At 34.2% G+C, this 14705-nt stretch overlaps 1 pseudogene; it reads left to right on the plus strand.

Moving 5' to 3' along the window:
• Positions 1-13641: 13641 nt before the first annotated feature.
• LOC149553146 (F-box protein GID2 pseudogene) lies at positions 13642-14304 on the plus strand (annotated as a pseudogene).
• Positions 14305-14705: the final 401 nt, after the last annotated feature.

The following is a 14705-nucleotide window of genomic DNA, read 5'->3' on the forward strand; positions in this document are numbered from 1 at the left end:
GAATTATTATTCTAGAATAGAAAATAAGAATACATATTTCTATTCTTGTTTGGTTGAGTCAAAATTTGATGGGGAATTCACAGACCCAAAAATTTATATTTTCTAAAAAATATAAAATTGAAATAGGAACACATATTCCAATTCCACCTATTTAGGTAGAATTAAAAATGCTCAATTTTACAACAATGTTTTTTCCAATTTGCAATATCCTCCTCGTCACATGTATAAAACATAAATGAAAATGTTATAATCTATCATAACAATGGTCTTTATGTAATGCGTATACTACCATAGTCCATACACAATTTTGAAAGACTACAATCAAAATCTAGACACCAAAGTGATGTCCAGTTATAGATCAATCAAAAACAAGGCTTTTCAAATTACTCGTAGGTCATTAAGATTATAGATTTTATTTTTAAGATTTTTTTAGAATTTTTGTTTCTTATCCACCAAAGCTATATTCACCTATAGAATCTTGTGAAAACAATTATTATACAATCCACATAAACTTTTCAGAGAAGGTAACAATATAAACTTTTCAGAAGTCACCCATGGCTTAAACTTTTTAGAGAAGGTAACAATATAAACTCAAAAGACTTAATTGGTCTTCACCAAGAGTGCAGGTCCCAAGATGATCACACAATATAATAACATGACTCCATTGGCCAACATGCCAAGAGGGTGGATCTCAATAGCATTTAAACAGCAACAATGAGTATATATCAAATCTTCGAACTAGATAATAACAAAGCATTATCAACAACAATATGTCAACAAATCAATAACCAGATAATTTATGTGCTTTTTCATGACTATGTTTGACTCATATAATTGTGATCTCTCTAGCACTATGATGTCATTTAATATGTCTTCCTAAAACTTGTAAATTTTGTTCCTTTTTTCATGTCATATAATATGTCTTGCCTTGTAGCTTATATGTTTTGAAATTGTTGTTAGGCCTTGTAGCTTGTATGATTTGATTTTTGGAGAGCTTCTACAGCTAAGCAAGAAGGTCGTTTCATGAGTTATATAGTCGTGTGCTCGGGTATGAAAAATGCATATTTTTTAATCTAATGTATATTTTAACTAGACTTGTAGCTTGTATGTTTTGAAATTGTTGTTAGGCCTTATAGCTTGTATGATTTGATTGTTGAAGAGCTTCTACAGCTAAGCAAGAAGGTCATTGCACCAGTTATATAGCTGCACGCTCGGGTATGAAAATTGCATATTTTTTAATCTAATGTATATTTTAACTAGACTTTTAGCTTATATATTTTGAAATTTTTGTTAGGCCTTGTAGCTTGTATGATTTGATTGCTGGAGAGCTTCTATAGCTAAGCAAGAAGGTCATTGCACGAGTTATATAGCCACACACTCGGGTATGAAAATTGCATATTTTTTAATCTAATGTATATTTTAACTAAACTTTTAGCTTATATGTTTTGAAATTGTTGTTAGGCCTTGTAGCTTGTATGATTTGATTGCTGGAGAGCTTCTACAGCTAAGCAAGAAGGTTGTTGCATGAGTTATATAGCCACGCGATTGGGTATGAAAATTGCATATTTTTTAGTGGCTTAATGTTGTAAGTTCTCTTGAAATAAGACCTTCAGGCGATTGGTCAAAGTTTTACAAATATTCTTATCCAAAAAATTTCCTAGAGAAATTGACTGAATGTTATAAAAGGTGATTGGATTAAATGTCTTAGGAATAAAGTCAAAGAAAGTATTTTTAAAATATTAAAGTATTTAGCTAGGTCTAAGAAGATTTGTGTACTTTTGACAGTTTTTCTTAGTTTGTGAAAGTTGTAGACCGAAGTTTTCATAGCCTAATTTTTGCTTCTGCAAAGAACAATCATGTCAAATAATATAAATGAAGAACAAAATAGGGAGACAATCGCTAGATTGTGGTCTAACTTGAAAAGAAAAGGTGACGGAAAATGTTATTGTCCTTACAAAATTTGTAAGGGCTTAAATCATAGAAGACTGCTAATCAAAACAGCTAAGAGACAATTTATATACATATGAAATCACTTGATGATGAGTTGATGATCATGGTTTATTTATGTTAATCAATTTTATATAGGTTGATCTCCCCAGGGAAGTACATGATATGAACTACAACAATCCAAAGAATATAGTTTTCAAAGTGGAGGAACATGGAGGTGCAAATATCCAAGGTGAAGATAATGATCCCATGGAAGATGACAATCATGTGCCAGAAAACACAATTGAAGATGATGGTATAAATACATTGATCCATGACACATTTAGTCCAAGCGTATCTGATCATGATGATGATGATAACCTTGATGTACCTCTACTTGAGAAGGCATATGAGCCCCTATATAAAGACTCCCAAACAACTCTTCTCTCTGTTGTATTGTTGTTGTTGAACTTGAAGGTTATGAGTGGTTTATCCAACATAACAATGTCACGTATGTTAAGGTATGTCATATATGTCTTTATAGTTAACAAAGGGTGAATAATGTACCACTAATATTATTTATATTAACAACTTATATTTTTTCATGTAGATTGATAGGCAAGTTTCTATTACCATCATCAAATATTCTACCTCGCTCATATCGAGAATTATCTGCTGTTATGAAAGATATTGGAATGGAGTATCAAGCAATACATTCTTGTCCCAATGATCATATTATATATTATAAAGAACATGAATTTGCAACATGATGCCCTATATGTCATACGAGTAGATATCAAACAGATCGACTAATAAAAAAGGTGCCTCAAAAGGTTCTTCGTTACATCCCCATTATTCCACGGATGCGACAATTATTCAAGTGTAGTAGCTTGGCTCAATTTATGGATTATCATGCATGCAATAGAAGTCGAGATGACATTATTCGAATCCCTGCGGATGGTTCAGCATTTATGCACATAGAGGAAAAGTGGCAAAACTTCAAAGAAGAACCTCATAATCTCAAGCTTTCATTGGCAGCAGATGGTGTCAATCCATTTGGAGAGATGAGATCTGTTTACTCGGTGTTGCCTATTTTTGTTATCAACAATAACATTCATCCATGGATGTCAATAAAGAGGGAGCACATTATGTTGGCAATGATTGTTCCAGGTATCTTATCATTTGATAGTTATTAATTTACATGTACTTGCAAATCTTGCAGTAAAACGGTCACAATAATTATGTAATGTTACCATTCATTCAAGTAGGTAAATATCAAGTTAAAGATATGAATGTATATATTGAGCCTCTTATCGAGGAGTTGGTGGAGTTATGGAACAGTGTCACTATGTATGATGTGTCTAGACCAATAGGACAAAGAAAATTTCAATTCCATGCAATACTTGCATGGACAATACATGATGCCCCAGGGCTAACACATTTTTGTGGTATGTTATAGTGAATTCAAGTTGTGCACGATAATTCTAATTATAAAAATCAACATATTTAATAATCCAATTATATCATTATCTTGTAGGTCTTCAAACAAAGGGAAAATTTGCATGTCCAGTTTGTGGTCCAAAAATGAAATCTCGCCATTCAAAAAGTTTAGGAAAGCAGGTATTTGATGAGTGTAGACACTTCCTCCACAGGAATCATAAGTATCGAAGTACAAAAAAACATCTTTTCAATGGGAAAGAAGAGACTACATCAAAGCCACGAAGAATGACACCTCACCTATGGAAGTTGGAATATAATAGAATTAATCGTCGAGGTAATGTCGTTCCACCTAATGGTTTATGTTTGTAATTTATATATTTCTATTGTGATTTTTGTTTACTAATTGTGTAATTGATGATCGTGAAGGTCGTCAAGGCAGTACTGACAACCTTCCAAAGGGACTAAAAAGCTATCCTAGACAATTTAGCAAGTTGTCCTACTACGAGCACTTACAAATTGTGCATTTGTTTGATTCTATGCATATTGGAAAGAATATAATAGAGACATTGTGGAAAATATTGGATGGAAGGCATGACAAAGAAAAAAATGTCAAAATTTGTAATGACATTCATGAATCCAATCATGCATTGAAGAATTTCATTCACTCAAATATCAACAGAGATCAGATTAATATAAGTGCCCTTCCTTGGTTATTAACGGAGCAGCAAAGTGATGCCATAAAAGAAGTCATACGAAAAATTGGATTTCCCATAGGATTTGCTGCGAACATAAACAATCTCATATCAAAAAAAAGTGAATTTGGGCCAGGGCTCAAAATGCATGATTGGCATGCTTTCATCAAGGTAAGTTATGTTCTTCTGTATTTACAATATATTCATAAACTATGTGTATTGTTCGTTATGTTATGTTAAAAAATAATGAAATGATTGGTTTATAATTACTATAGTATGTGCTTCCTCTATCTCTCCCAGAGCCCTTCAACAATAACATCAAACAAGTGATATACAATCTTGGAAAATACATGAGGTAAGCAGTAATATTTGTTCAATTTGTTGTATATATTTATTATATTTGTGATTTGTTTTTCTTTCTATGTAATCTATTGTATATTATTTTGTAAAGTCTCATATCTATATATTTTTGTGACTTGAATCTCTTAATGTAGGTGGTTGTCATCTAAAGAAATCCATAAAGAAGATATAAACTATTGGAAGAGAAGAATTCCTCATTTACTATGTGAAATGCAAAAGTGTCTACCTCCAACTTTTTTCAATGCACAGGAACACTACCTCATACACCTAGTTGAGGAGATTGAATTGTGTGTACCTGTACACACTAGGTCAATGTGGATGGTTGAGAGGCACTTGAAATCTTTGAAGGCTTTGGTTTGACAAAGAGCACATCCTAAGGGTTATATGGTAGAGATATATATGGTATACCAGACTATGGTGTATATTACTGAATATCTTCCTAAGTTTGCATCAAATATTCGTGTAGATCGCATTTGGGATCTTGAGCCTTTTAAAAAATTAGAAGGGGAGTACTTGATGGGGAAAGGTACATTGAGGAAAGTGAGAGGTAATAAATTATAAGATGTTATTGTAATAAATTATTTCTTAATTTTCAAAATAAATCGGTTGTAAGTTGTCTATTTTTTTTTGTATAGGTGCTCAAGAGTGGGATGCACTACATTTGTATATTGCAAACAATCTTGATTGGATGAAGGTATGGATTGAACGATGTCAACATTTTGGTCGGACATTAACATGGAAAGGTGTATCTTCATTGGTTAAAGAAGCTCATCGTAATGGAGATTCCAATGTTATGCAAAGGGAAATAGATTTAGCATGTGGTTTAAGAGATTTCCAGGTACGTACAAATTTATTAATCACCCGTATGTTTATCAACTCATGATACAATAATTTTGACATGTTTCACATATTATTGCAGGTTAAACACCACAAGGCTATGTTCTGTAATGGTCAAAAATTTTGCGTCAAAGTGTTGGATGACAAAAAGAAAACTTGTGATTCAGGAATAACTACAGTCTTTCAAGTGACTAATATTTCATCTAGAAATGACTTACATCCTCGAGAGTCTAAAAATTGATACTATGGCATTTTGGATGATATACTAGAGTATGACTTTAGTTCCTTCAAATTAGTACTCTTTGTTGTCAAACGGTACAGGCTACGACTTAATCCAAATAATCTTGATAGAACTGTTATTGAACATGATAATGGATTTACAATAGTTAATACAAGGTTGTTTGAGCGAGTTGGGGATGAGCCCTATGTTCTTCCAAGCCAATGTGAGTAGGTATTTTACTCAGAGGTTCTACATAAATCGGGTTCGTCATTTGTTGTTAGACATGAACTGAGAGGAAGGCCAATAAAGTATAATGCGATGGAAGAAGAATATACCAAAGAAGTAGAAGATGATGTAGATGCTGCTACTAATGATGATGATGAAGATGATGTTGATGTTGATGATGATGATGTTGATGATGACGACGATGGCGACAATGATGATGGTGAGGATGATGATGATGATGACGATGATGAAGAGGATGATGATGATGATGATGATGATGATGACGATGACGAGGATGATGATGATGACAAGGAGGATGATGATGATGATGATGATGACGACGAGGATGATGATGATGAAATTTAGAGGTATGCCATCAATCCTTAATCTATTTAATATTAATTTCTTGATAGAAATATATTTGTCTTATATGGTTACATAGTTTATTCATTATCTATTTAAAAGCTACAAGTTTCAACTAGAAATAGAATAGTGCTAATCTAAATTAACTATTAATCTAAATTAATTAAATAAAACTATTTAAAACACATATTGATGCGTGAATGTATTGAGCCTTATTTTCTTTCAGGTCAAAAGCATTTGTAAGTGTTTAGTTTACAAAAGGGAATTCATTAAATATCTATAAAAGGGAGTTGTACCTAGAATAAAATTCATAGGGAAAACATAATATAAGTGCTTAGCCCTTCACTAATTTAATGTTTTTAATTTTTATGTGATGTAACTTTTAATGTTTTTAATTTTTATGTGATGCTTATGATGGATTTGATTATGATTATGATGTGATTATGCTCATGATAATAGAATTACATTTGTGAGAAACTGAACCCCTTTCAGCAGCATCCCGCATAGTCTCATGGATCAACAGGTATAAGTCAATACTCCTTATAGATAGTCTATTTAATACACTTATCAATAGTAAGATTGATGTCTTCTAAGATCTCTCCCATTTGCAGGTACCAACGAATAGGTATTTTTCATAAGTGTCTTCCTTGAGTGAGGGAAATATAGGAATAGAAGAGGAAAGTGAGACATGCAGTTTATCTAGAATAGGGAGATTAACTAGAGGTCAAAGGACTAGAAGGAAATTCAATAAACGCATGAAATTTTTCCTTGCTCAAGGGGGGTCATGTTCTTATGATGATGAGATGGAAGGCGACATCGAGGTGCCCTTGAGGTACCAACATCTACAGAAACATTGGGTACCCAAGGAACTTCCTCCAATAAACACTGATTTTTGTGTTAACGAGAGGATATATTGCATAGCACCATCATCATTACATGGTTTGGGCCTATTTTCTATGGACGGCATAAAGGTGTCTTACAACAAAGTTTCTGAATTGATGGAGTATGTTGGACCATGTTACGATTACAAAAGTTGGATGCATATTGTTCAATATAAAAAAAGTATGCATAGGTATGCCCTCTTGGCAAATTATATACAACAGCAAGACAATAATCAAAGTAAAAGTGTGGCTATATACATTGATGGAAGGCCAAAAGCAATAGGGAATATTGTGGGTTTTATAAATAGTACACGACCCGGGTCAACTATAAAGCAACCCAATTGCATATTTGAGGCGCGCGAGGGAAATCATGTATTCATATGTGCAATAAAATCAATACATTCAGGGGAAGAGCTTCTTATTGATTACAATTTGAACCACATAGATACAAATGAGGCTACTATCATGGGTGGTACATACTATTAAACCAACTTCTAATCAATGATTCCAACATACCATTTAGTCAATAAATTTTTGGCTAACATTTTTATACTTGATCTTTGACACAGGGGCACAATATGGAGCAACCGCCGGGAGGGGATGCTGGCGATGTTCTCGGCTCATCTACATGAGCAGGTAAAACTCATTGTAATTGTGCAAACTAGATAGAAGCAAAATGTTTTTTTTTTAATGTTGTTTTCTTCATTGTTTTGGAGTAATTTTGATAATACAAATACTATTGTTGTCACAGAGGGCCAGTGGTCAGAGGGAGGGAAAGGAACCTGCACTCCCTCAGCAGTCTGCCCCTGAGGAGTACCCATTTTATATTGATTTAGTAGAGACCGATGACCCGATTGGTTTGATTAAAAAGTTGCTAAAGAAAATTGGCAGAGAAATTATATGTCTGGCAACCATTAAGCCTACTACTCAGGAAATAAAAAAATAGGGCATCTGAATTGTTGCACACCTCTTAAACCTTAAAAGTAAGTATTAATGAAATTTTTAATTATAAAAAGAGTTCAATAATGGTTTTTATGTTATGCTATTTTATGACATTAATTAAAATATGGATGTGTTGTCTTTACAGGGTTTTTTGCATGATTTTGAGCCCCATTCCCATGATGAGGGTGTTGCAGGTGGTTCAGGTAGATCACATGTTCCATTCCCCACTTGTGTTTTCCATTAAATATATATAGGAATTATCATAATCATTGACAATACATGCAATTAAGACTGAATTTATGCACGCGTTCTATATTTATGCATGCTCTAACAATTTTATTCTTCAACTTCAGATCCTATGATGATGTCGCCTCCATCCAGGACAACCACAAATCTCTTTCCAACTGTTGAGTCAACAATACGCAGCTTACAAGCATCGGTTGTTCCACCATCTACTGGTACACAAATCCCTCTTTTTCTCTCTTTTGTTATGTGTTTAAGTGTTATGTGTTTACGATGTCATCTTTGAGTACATTATATATCAACTTACAGGCTCATTAAATATGTATGGTTAGCAATATTATATTGACATGATGATCCTTATCCTTGTTCCAAAACATATTCTTAATTACTAGAATGTTTTCATCACACTGAAGAATGAGCCCTCAAGTGAGCAATAGGGACATCTGTGATTCTTTTAGAAGATGAAAGTTTTCCAAAAAAAACTTAAGGAAAAGCAAAAGAAACTAATAAAATGAGGCATCAGGTGCTTAGGACAACCTCTGGACTTGCAAAATGTTGTCCACATACAACAAAAATAGCTACAAAATGAACATGAGATGCTCAGCAATAAAAGTTCCTCAAACATAAAGGGATGATCGGCTTCTTTTGAGGTCGGTTGTTGATTCGCATCAGATGTTCCTACATCAAACTCCCCAACTAGGTAAAGACTGGTGAGAATGGCTCACAAATGGAGTTACGTAGTAGGAATACTCTTTTAGACTGTGTCAACCTGCAGCAAACTCTATTGTTGACATAGATAGAGGTAGTTCTACCTATTCCAACACTTGGCCAGGATTCTCACCATCCACCTACATAGTTTGTTCTCTTCTTTTCTTCACTCTTGTGGACTTGTGCTCACCATAGTCCAACCTCCTCTTCCAAAGAATTTTCTCTTCTTTTCCTCCACATAATCTCTCCTCTCCTCCCCTTCTTTATGGAATCATATCCACTGCAAAATGATCACCTCCATGGATGCCCTATAACATTCTCAACTTTCTCTATATGTAATCAATTGAATCCTGCAAGAAAATATGCCAACATCTTTCCCTACCTTCAACAAAGGTAAACCAAATTCTTTATCACAAAATTCATCAAAATTTGCACCATGTTCTTACGTTGCTCCATCATCCACGAGCTCTTCGTATTTCATTGCTGCAATCACATCTTCCTCATCTTCACTATCCCATCTGTCTTACACCTTCCAAGTTTATCCATCCACTCATGCTCTATTGCAAAAAACTATGCCCACAAATCTTCCTCTACCACTTCCTCAGCCTCATCTATCTCTTCTTTCAATCTTTCTCCAACACAGGATTGTCAAAATCCATCTAATAAAAAATCCTCTCTTCTTTTTCTTTCTTTTCACCATCAATCACTTCAAGTCTTTCCAACTCTCACCTTTTTACCTTCTTTTCCAACTGTTCTCACTTCTATCCTCTATAACCAATAGGATTCTAGAAGAGGTACCTCTCCAAGATCTCTTCCACTCACTTCCATTCAGTGGAAAAAAATTTCACACATCTTACCTAGCTTCATCAATAGACAAATTATTTTGCACAACTTCTTTACTATTCACCCATCTTGACACGCAAATCCTGGTGCAAATTGCCTCCCTTTGATGAAGATGGTTGCACACTCAGGAACATAGGCTCTAAAATACCATTTGATGGTAATGAAATCCACAATCACCAACAAAATCCAACCTTGTCTTCATGGCGACGAGAACTAAAACAAAATAAATTCATTTTCATAAAGCACATCTTCTATGACAAAAACTAAAGTAATGTAGTAAATAACTTTCCCACACAAAGAACATTCCATAATCACTTCAAATGTCAGAATACAATACAGATACACAAAAACAATATATTTGCAGTAACAAGAAATTTAAAAAAATCAATAAACAGAATATATCTGATAATAATCTCCTTCACAATTCACTTGACTAAGATATGCAATTCAACCTTGCACAACTTTAACAAAAATATGAATATGTAGAGTCTCCTTCCATACAATTTGACAACTAATGGCATAAAGAATACAAACTTCTCCACATAAACCTATGAATATTATCAATCAGATGTAGGCTTCTCTCATACCCTTATGCAACCTCCTTTCTTAATTCCTTGTATATTCTCTGCATGCAATCATCACCCAAATCTAAGAATGGGAATCATTGAACAAGAAAGATCATAAGTTTTATAGAAAGTTTGAAGTTGCTACTTGATAAATTACTGTTAGCAAGACATTGTAGAAAATAAGACTGAAAAATACATTAATTGTTGATTTCGTTTCACTGATGTTTACACAACATAGCAATTTCAATACATAAGAAGGACATATTTCCATAGCAAGTCAATTTGTGATATTGTTATCAGGATTTAGCTGTGTAATTTTTTAAGTCAAATTCATTAATGTATGATGTCCTCATCCTTACCCTAGTGACAGAACAGCAATAGAATACTTATGTGGTTAAGGGGTGGCAGATCTTGAGCACCAACAGCTAGCTAGCTTGCTTAATATGAATTACCTAAAGAATTTGCATATCACATCTTGAGAAACAGCGAGAAAGCAAGTCAACCATTTTTGAATTATTGATGTAACATTGCAGACTTATTTATGTAACCTTGTAACATTGTAAACTTGTATACTTATGAAACTTTTTGCAATAGGAGTTGCAGCATCATTCCTTGGATGTTCCTATGTTCCTAGCACGGGAACGGTGAAGGATGTCATATTGATCGTCAATGACGATGAAGGCATTCCATTAAAAGTAGCCAAAGTTCCAAGTACTTTAAAGTTATTATTCTATAGTGATATAATAGTAATTTAGTTTTTGATCACTCTTCATCAACTAATGATCCCATGATTGTTTTGTAGGGAATGATGTTTTTTGGAAAAAACTTGGTGATGAGTGTTTGCGAATATTTGGGCCCATCGTGCATACCTGGTAGAACATCATATCCTAACTAAAACCCCAAACCACTATTTTGATTTCATATCATTGCTAGAATAGTTTTCTTTTTCATCCATTTCTTGAACTATATTAAAGGTAGCTTCACTTCAGTTATGAGTCTAACATGTTTTCTTTTACTTAAAAGGTGGAATCTCTAAGACAAAAAGCTAAAGAATGATCTTATAGAGAGCATGACCCAACTCTTTGGACCCCGTGCATTCGAGAGAAACAACCTCCTTGAAAAAGTTGGTTTATGTTTGAAGTATATAAGGGACCAATATAGAAAAAAATTACAAGATAACCCTAGGTACGAGCGTCTGCCCTATGTTCCTAAGGCTGAGTGGCGGGCTCTAATTTTGGATGGAAAGTATAAAGCTAACAAGAAAAACACAATTACACCAGTAGAGAGTACACCGCCAAGGTATGTGATACTGTTGAGAATGTAATTATGCACTAATTAACCTCTATATTTATATTATCTAACATATTTCAAACTTTTCATAGATTGCCTGACACATCAAAGGCAACAAAGGCAAGACTAGAAAAGCATGGGACACACAAGCTCGGCTCTAGTGATTTTTTGAAACTTCAAGCACGAGTTGTAAGTATTCTTGATCCTCAACTTTTGCAACTTTTGTATTTCCTTTTGATATTTTAACTAGCCTCCATTGGTTGATGAAACAATGCAAGTAAAATTCACCATACCACGCAAAAATGCAGGGCTCAGAGTTCAAGAGATGCCTCACAGAAGAGGATAAGAGAATTAGCTTACAACAAGGCTATAGAGTCATGGTTGAATGGCTACGAGCTGAAATTAGTGTGGAAGGTTCTAATAATGATGCATCTAAGCCACAGGTAAATAAGCTAAATGAAATTTATTTCAAATTGAATACTTTACCAATTATTCTATTTGATGTTAAGTTCCAATATAAAGTGAGTATATCTATTTTAAGCAAGCAATGATAACAATGTGTAGGATGTTGGAATGCAGCCTAACAATCCTTCTACACAATCTGTAAATGTTGAAGGTTCGCATGATGTGCATCCCAGTGGTGGAGGTATACATTTGCTATTAAATTTTTTATATGTAATTGTAATTGGTGTTTGGATTAACGTAACATTTTGTATAGCAGTTGTAGAGGATCGAGGCGTCGATGTTCATGAGCATGTTGACGTTGTGTCCAGACAAAATGATGTGGTCAGATCAGGTAAAGAGCACCATAGTTATGTTATTTAAAATAATTAAATACCTGTAACAATTATAATAAATTATTTTTAATTTAACTCTTTTATTTCTTATTGTAGAGGACCCCCCTTTGCAACAGCATAGGAATTTGAGATCATCAAGAACAAAGAAAAGAACTGATGAGGGGGGAATTGATGATGACACTAATGCTCCTCTTAGAGCTTACATAGAAAAAAGAAATAGAAAGAAAAAAAAGAAATGATTGTCATCTACATACCTTAATTGATAATGACTGAATTTCATGTCTCAATGAATTTAATTATGTGCTAATGAATGTTCATGAGTTATGTGTTAATGCAAAATATTCATGAATGTTTCATGTTTATGAATCTAATGTGTTAATGAATGTTATCATGTGATATTGATTGAATGTTACATTTTATTAATGGATGAAAGAATGAATGAATGTTAGATGTTAATGGTGAATGTAGAGTGATGTTAGGGGGAGGGGGGTGGGGCCAAATGAGCTTCCACCTTCATGTGGTTGGCCCTGTTTAGTAGAGAATATTAAACTATTCTCAAAACAAAGTGAAGCTCAATAAGATATAAGTGAAGCTCAAATTGGCACAAATAGGGAGTCAATATGATGTACGGGGTCATTTGAAGTCCTAGGGTGTCCTAGGAAGAGTTATGGGTGGATGGTAGTGTTTACGTGATGTAATAGGCTATTAAAGCCCCTAAATGATGTAAAATGCACTCAAAGTGCAAGATCCGTTATTTCCCACTCCTTTCCCAATATCAAATGCTTTAATTTTGATCTCCCTGAAGTCATCTCAGAGGCTCCCAGTTACGCCAGTACTTGCTTTAAATTCAATGTTTGAACTCATTTTCTGTCTCTTCACAGATTTTGGGTTAAAAAATTCTCATTGATTGTTTATGATCTATTTGTGGTATAGGTGTGCAACACATTGTGGGCGACATGTTTGTTAGTGTTCCAAAGGCAGACACAATATTTATGAAGGTAAAGTCTCTAAATGATTATCAATCACTTTCAGGATCTGATTTAAATTAGGAACCAATCTTCTTCATCGTCTGCTCCTTTTTTATTAGAAATTTTCCTTCTGGTAGTGCTCTGCTCCATTTCATAACTTTACCTTTTTTTGAAGCTGTGCTCTCTAGTCTCCATGTCTATCTCTGTGTTTTTGCCTAAATTCAGAGACCCAGATCCCTATCCGATGCTTATTGATGAAACTATCCAACTTATTTTTTAAGGTAAAGGTCTATTTATTTGTAGATACACATTCATTTGTCCTGTTCTATCTGGAAGGGCAATGGGATTGGCAATAAGAAGACCCAATAAGTGTAAAATCAATTATCATCATTATAGTTATAAGCCCAACGGAGACTTGGAGACGCCATTGTTTCACAAAACATCTAAAAAGATGCAATCTCAGGATCAGTGTGAGAACTTATCGAGGGATCAAATGGAGCAGTTTCTTTTAGATGGGGATTTGTTATCTGAAGTGATGAAATACATGGATGCAAGAACATTGGCAACAGCCTCATGTGTTAATAGGATATGGCATAAAGCTACACAAGATGACAAGCTGTGGGAAAACATATGTCTCAAGCATCGGGCTAACACTAGTTGTGAAAGCCATCAACTGAGATCTGTTGTTTTGGCTCTTGGTGGATTTCGAAAACTATATTCTCTTTCCCTTTGGCCTATGCTTAATCCTTCTTCTTCTTCTTCTTCTTTTCCATGTCCATTGCCTTCTCAAGCCTTGTCTCCCTTCTTATCAAAGCCTGGTCTGAATAAAAAGCACAGTGCAAAGACTCAATCTTGGGGTAAGGATGAGATTCATCTTTCTCTTTCTCTTTTCTCTATCCATTTCTATGAGAAAATGAGTAGTCCTCCTATGCAAAATGTGTCCTCAGCCCAGTTTCAATCTTCCAAGCATCCCATATTTGAAGATGCAAGCAGGCCCAAATAGGTATAAATCCATCTAGCCCCACAATAGATATTGTTGGTATTTCAATTTTCTATGTATTAAATTTCTGTGAAGACCAAAGTTTGTATCTTTTCATTCCTAATATGATCATGGACTTGTAAGTAAACATCAGAACCAGACAGACCTTATAGTTTTCATGTTAGATGTAAATATATAGCTAGTTTTATGCCCATACATCTTACACTGCCTGGTCAGAAGGAGCACTCATGTGCAGCCTTGAAACCCTTCCGGGTGGCTGATAAGAAGGTAAAATTTCTAGATTTGGTTTTTTTAGAGTGTTCTGTGATTGGTCATAGCTATTAATAAACTTCTTAACATGGGTATGATGCTTATGGTGCTCTGTTTCAAGAATGAATCTTGTCATCTGAAGTAACAGATTGTTA

Source organism: Cupressus sempervirens, chromosome 6 (genome assembly GCF_028749045.1).
Source record: "Cupressus sempervirens isolate cs-2001-9-10 chromosome 6, ASM2874904v1, whole genome shotgun sequence".
NCBI lineage: Eukaryota > Viridiplantae > Streptophyta > Pinopsida > Cupressales > Cupressaceae > Cupressus > Cupressus sempervirens.